Below are 6591 nucleotides of genomic sequence, written 5' to 3' on the forward strand. Positions count from 1 at the left end.
GCACATAAAATGAGGCAGAATGTGAATTTATAAATTTCAATTAGTCCAGATTCTAGACAGAGAGCATGGAGCAATGGAACCTGTTTCGCTAAGCGTATTTAGTTTCTCGGTGATTTTTAGGATAGAGACTATCCTAAAATTCAGAATAAGTGGATTCAAGTTTCTCAGCCCCCAATACATGATTGCCTCTGATCCGACGTGGCAGGTGAAAATGGGTAGAATTAAAACTGTCAATTCTATTCCCAACTTGTGTCTTTCGATTGAGTTCAAAGCTTTTAAAGGTAAACCCCTTCATTTCTATGTATGATTTAGTTTTTCTCCTATCATAGCTTTTTTAAAAAGGAGAAAGGAAAAGTAACTATATTTCCAAAGTCATTTTCCCTGGAAGATTTCAATCTTCCAGGTGAATCTGATGACGGGCCCTGACATGTGTGAGGACGTTTGCCTGGTTCACTTGAGTGCCGCCAAGAAGGGACAGTGAAGTCCGGCTTTTCTACCGAAATGATTTACTTGGAGCTGCGATGTGGATATTTAAACTTGAAGCTTTCCAAACGCTACAATGTTATATCAGAGTAAAGGTTGGAGGAGGCAGAGTTGAGGAAAAAGGAGGAAGGCTCCCTTTGAAAGTTACAAATGGTGAAAAAGACATGTAATCCGATGTGGAAAATTGAGTAATAGAGGCAGTGCACACTTTAGCTTAGAGGAAGATTGCTGAATCCTTTGAAGAAACTGACACGGATTTTCCAGAGCTGGGAGGAGAGAGATGGGGTGGGGGTAGGGGAATCCTAGGGTGGGCATTTTATGTAAATGAGTAAATTCGAAATGTAGTACAAATCCAGAATAGTAAAACTGACAGTTCTGACAGTATTGACAACATAAATATATGTTTGAACACTGCACTTTCAGACACTTAACCGATGAAGCAATAAAAAAATTCGACTACAATATTTCAGATAATCGACATTGATGTTTTGATACATCATTTTTATACTCTGAATCGATCTATCACTCTGGGGCTGGTCAATTTTAAGTAAAAATGGGCTGCAATTATTTGCACCTTGGCTAATGATGACCCAATAACACCCCTCAATTAATTATACCCGACCTGTGCTTTCTCCCTTCAGCGTGGAGGTGGGGGTGAGATTCTGGAGGGAACCCCTCCTCCCTTCTATTCTATTTTTGAGATTGGGGGCCGGGTAGTAGGGAGGATTTCAGAATTAGGCAGAGGTCTTTGTCTGGTTATCACAGACACTGCAGGCTGAAGTCCCCTGGCTTCAGGTAGTCACTGACTGGGTCTGTATCCGGGATACAGTCCTCACTTTTACTTTGCAAGGTCAAAACTAAATTTTAAAATTTGCAAATATAAAGTTGTATGAGTCTAACCGCCCCCCCTCTATGCCCCATATTATTTCCTCTATTTCTAGAACTAGATGAAAGAAATTTGCTCAAAGGGAGGATTGGACAGTTGTCTTAGGCTCAGTGTTTGGGGGGGGGCAGGGAGGAAGGTAGAAAGGGAGGGAGGGAGGGAGAGAGAGAGAGAGAGAGAGAGAGAGAGATTTTACTAGAGTATCTAAAGCACCCAGTCGAGTTGAATTTCTCCTTTGCCCCTTCCCCCCGACGGCTCCCCACATACCCTGGAGGGTTTGCGGGATAGTGGCTTTTGTTTTTGTTTTTCCTTTTAAGCCACAAATAAGAAAGAAGACAAATCTGTGAGAAAGGAGCGCGGATGCGGTGAGTGCCGCGTCCTCGGGCGTGCGTTCCGAAGTCCCTGACTGTCCGTGTTCTGCTCTTTGCCCGTGGGGTTTCCACTGAGCTCCCCTACTCCCACTCCCCCCACCCCCATTCCTTCCCAAACTTTATGTTCGTGGTGGTTAGAGGTGGGAGAGGGAGGGAGGGAGGGAGGATAAAGCTAGTTCATATTTAAAAAGAAAAAGAAATTCGGGACAGGCCCAGGGCAAAAACTTGAGCAGTTCATTGTGATGTAGGATCCGGCGGGCGGGACTCGAGGGGGCGTGGGGAGGCAGGCGCCCCCACGCCAGCTCTTCCCCCACGTCGGGCGCCGCGCGGGGTTATTCCCACGCCTGGGAAGCCCGACCCTTCCTCAAACTCACACGGAGACGCGGCCTCTTGACCTAAAACTTAGCTGGGATCCACTAGCCGGGATCCCAGTGTCTGATTTCTTTCCTCCAAACTTCAGAAACACCGTTTGAAGCCCCTCCGATCCACACCAGCTGAGACGCTGAAACTGAAGCAACACGTTCAGCAACGTTAAGATGCTAATCAAAGGCAAAGGATGTGTATGACCCACGCTGGGTGAAGGCGGGAGCCCTAAAGAGCATCAGTCGGTTCCGCGGGTATCAGCCCCTGACCGTTGGCCCTGGAGGTGCAGGTGGAAGCTAGAGAAGGGGCAGCGGGAAGAGGGAAAGGGGGATGGGATCAAGATAACCAAAGGGACAGGAGGAAGAGAGAAAGGAAAGAGAGGAAGGAAGGAAGAGAGCGCGGGACAGAGCCAGGCTTCCAGAGCGAGCGCACGTCGCTGTTGGAGCCCCGCCAGATAGCGCTAGAGGGCTATTTATTGAAATACTGGTGTTCTGCGAGATGGTGAAGCAGCTAAAACGGGGAGAAATAAGAAATACGAGAGAGTAAAAGGAAAGAAAGTGCAATGATTCCACTCGTCTTTTTTAGGAAGATAACTGTGGGGTGCTCTACTGTCATTAATTAGGAATGGGGAATGGGGGGTATATGGTAGAAAGCCTAAGTGAGCGAAAGGGCCAACCAACCAACAAATAAAACAAAGGTTCCCTTCCCTCCCTTAATACGAATTAGGAAGAGAGTGAGCAAAGTTAACAGGTAAGGAAGTGGAATTCTTCCTAGTACAGCTTTCTGAGCGGCTGGTTATACTGCAGGAAAGGTCAAAAACAGTTCACAAGGATGAGCTGAGGGTTCTAGAGATGTTTTTAAAGAGAAGGCTGCAAGGGGGTGGGGAGGGAGAGGCAAACACGTTATTGGAAAAGCCAAATAATATATATATCAAAAATTCCAACTGTCAGCCAGCAAGTCTGGAGCAGGAGAGAGTCCCGCTGCCTTTGTCCCAGCAATGCTGGGCGCAGCGCTATTTATGCAGGGCTGCAATCAAACTCCTTATAACAATGTATAAATACTCTGGGAAACTTGGGGAAAAGAACTTGACAACAAAAATTCACTGTTGCACTCAGAACCCAAAGGACAGTGAAGCAGATGAAGAGAGAAGACGTAATGACAGAGGTGGAGTCTTAAGAGAGATAGAGGAAGAATAAAATATTTTGATCCTTTTTACTTGCTCAGGTCAGTAATGCAAGCAAGAAAGCGTCTTTCAAATAATACTTTAAAGTATTGATTTGGTTTTATTTTAAAACCCCTGGCATCTCACTCATCTAGCTTCTCATTTTAAATTACACTTGCTTTTTACCTGAAGACATTTTTTTTGAATCAAAGTAATAATAAATATCTTTCTTCCAAACCAGCAAACAAAACCTCCACAAATAAAAAAGTAACCTTATATACTCCCCCCAATCTGCTTAATCCAAAATACCTCAATTCAAAACATTAACTAAAGTTACAAATAAGATTAAGGATGGATTTATTTGGTCCTCTAGCGTGTCATCAATTGTTCTAACTATTGTAAGATTTTTTAAAAAAAGATTTAAACCCAGCAATTTTAATACATAGATCAAAACTAACACTTTGGACCTCACTGTTCTGAGGAATTCGAGTTATCTGTGCTGAGGACCTATAACTTTCTAGAAAAAAAAAAGGTGAAAAGAAACAGACACAGGGGCTCCTTAAGGAAAGTGAACAACTTCAACTAAAAATAGAGTCTAGCTTCATGAAACTCATTTCAAATTAAATATTCCCCCCATAAAGCTAATGCTCTTTAAATTAAGTAACTATAGCGGGATTCAATTATTCTTTTAAAATCTTGACTGTTATCTGTAATAGCATTCCACATTGAGACCAAAAAAAAAAAAATAGAAAAGAAGCAATTCTCAACAGTCCTGGGGATGCTTCAATAAGAAAGAGGTGATTAAAAACAGACTCTTAAATTTGAGAGGCCCATTCCCCCTCCCACTTATCCCTACCCGATCTGGTCCCCTCCCTTTCACCTCTTTTTTTATGCAACGCCCCTACCCCCCACTCCAGAGCTAAGTAGCCTTATTTGGGATTCTGAAGAAATAGGTTTCAGCATCCATATTTGTTCTGGGGCACTTGTAAAATGCGATTTGTAGAGGGTCTTTAGCCTTCTGATTGTCTTTGAATTGTTTTTACTGAAACAGATCTTTTGCAGTTAATGAGTCCCCACGCAGCTGGACAGCTCCTCTCGGACACTGAGAACTCTAACCCCAAAATGACCCCAATTTGACACCGCAAGATGAAATTTTACCGCCTGTTAAAACCATTTCCAGCCTGGGCAAAAGGAGCTGACTGTTGACGGAGGTGTGTGCCACCTCCTGCGACCCTCATATCTCGAGCCTGTCTCCGAGGCCTACCCCATCTACCCACTTTTCCTTTGCCCCAAATGTTGGAGAGCAGATGAGCAGTGCAGCCTGCGTGATGGTTCCGAGGCTGAGAATGGAGCATCAGCAAGGTCCTATCAGGCTTGAAACCAGAAAGTATGCCAGCCCTGCTGCTTTTCAATCGCTTCTATCGGAGGGGGGAAACCGAGAAGTTCTTTTAAATGTTTCACAAAACATCAGTAAGTTGGTGATTAAAAGTAATAGTCCTTTGAATGAATCAGATTGACCAAGAACCTACACCCTGAATCACCTCCAACTTGATCTTGTGTGTAATCCACCGAACTGTGATGCTGTTTTAAACTAAGTTTCATAAATGACATGCAACTAGGTAAGTGAAATTTCTTTAAATTGCAAGAAATTCGGAGTTCTCACCTTAAGAAATGGGGGAATTTTTAAATGCCTCAGATTTCCCTCTAGTAGGGTGTTACTTTTAACACTCTCACACTTCTTAACTAAAGTCTTTGGAATTAAAGGTTTTTTTTTCTTTAACAGTATCTTAAAATGTCCCTTTTCTCTCTCCCTCCTACATCAAACTAAATTGTCCCTGTTGTTTGCTTTAATGTATGTATTCAATAAAAGGGAAAGAAGTTACAGAATGGGGGGAGGAGTGTATGTTCGCAGGTTAAAAAGGCTTCTGCATCGCCCAAAAGATGAAAATAGATTTTAAACTTTTTTTTCTTTTGTAAAACCCAAGATTATCACGGGAGCAATCAACCCATTATTATTTTAACAAGTGTTTAAAAATATGGAAATCGTCTATTGGTCTGAATTGTTTTTACTCAGATGCAGTGCCTCACAAGAAACAGGTTTGAAAGAAAATACTAGCGCAGTTTTTCTAAATCGAAGCTGTAGGGATGCTAACTCCACAGTATCACTATGAGAAAAAAATGCGGTGGTAAAAGCAGCAGAAGGTAACAACGTTGAATCTTTAAATTCTGAGATGGCAGAGGTTCAGTTCGAAGTTGATCTTTAAAGGAGCGTGTATCAAGGAAATTGAGTTTCCTTTTAAAAAGAGAATTGGCACTTACTATACAGACATTTAAAACAACAACAATCCCATTGGCGACAATAAATATGCAAGATTTAAAAAATTAGAAGAGTAAAAATTGAAAAACCGAGAATAAACTCCTCTGAGAGCGGCGCTGCACGGGAAACTTGGATCCATCAATATGAAGACCTCTCTGCAAAGTCAAAACCTTCAGCGGTGAGACCAGCGTGGCTTTTTCCGCTCTCATCCTTCCCGCCCCGGCTAAGCAAGCTGGATTCGCCTAACTGTCCCCTGAAATAAAATTCTGGGAGCCAACTTTTTCTTTTCTTTTGCGTCTTCTTTTCTTTGTTACTCACCTTTTCTTATATGTCGAGGAGCAACTCGGCAACAAATAAGAAGGATGCATTTATAATCTTGGAGTTTCTTCTAGGGGAAAAAAACAAATGAGGAGGTGGAGGGTAAGAACCCTTCCCCCAACCTGCAGGTTTCATACCCTTAGGCTCTTGCAGGCTGGATGCCCGACGTGAGTGAGGCTGAAAACCTGGGCTAAATTCTCCTTCCCCAAGCTCCGCGCTCCCGGCCGTCCCTTCCCAGGCCACCCTGGCAAATCCTCAGCGTCCGAAGCCCCGGTCCCTGGCGTCGCACTACCCTCGCTCTGCCAGGCCTGCCGCACTATCTTTATATGTGAGGGCCGATTTCCAGCAGACATCATTGTTATGATGGCTCATTTAATCAAACTGTTTAATTGCTCTGGTAATCACTATCATCATCACAGGTGCTCAATCATTCATCATTTTTGGAGGGCTTTATTGACCTACAGAGCTCATTCCCCAGCCCCATTAAAACGGGGCCAAATTTCTCCGACTCCACTTGGAGTCTGCAGGCTGCGATCTAAGCCCGAAAGAAGCTTAAAGTGAAGCAGAAAAGATGGAAAGGGGGCCAAAAAAAAGAAGCCCACCCGCCCTTCTCTCATTCATATTCATTCTCTCTCTCTCTCTCTCTCTCTCTCTCACACACACACACACACACACACACACACACACTACTTTA

The 6591-nt window shown here is 43.5% G+C and overlaps 1 long non-coding RNA gene across 1 annotated transcript in view; it reads right to left on the reverse strand.

The window, feature by feature from the left end:
- The window catches only part of LOC106728344, a 14553-nt gene that overhangs the window by 5775 nt on the left and 2187 nt on the right, over positions 1–6591 (reverse strand). The gene's annotated exons all lie outside the window — the stretch shown is intronic.

The sequence above is a fragment of the Myotis brandtii genome, unplaced genomic scaffold (genome assembly GCF_000412655.1).
Source record: "Myotis brandtii unplaced genomic scaffold, ASM41265v1 scaffold596, whole genome shotgun sequence".
NCBI lineage: Eukaryota > Metazoa > Chordata > Mammalia > Chiroptera > Vespertilionidae > Myotis > Myotis brandtii.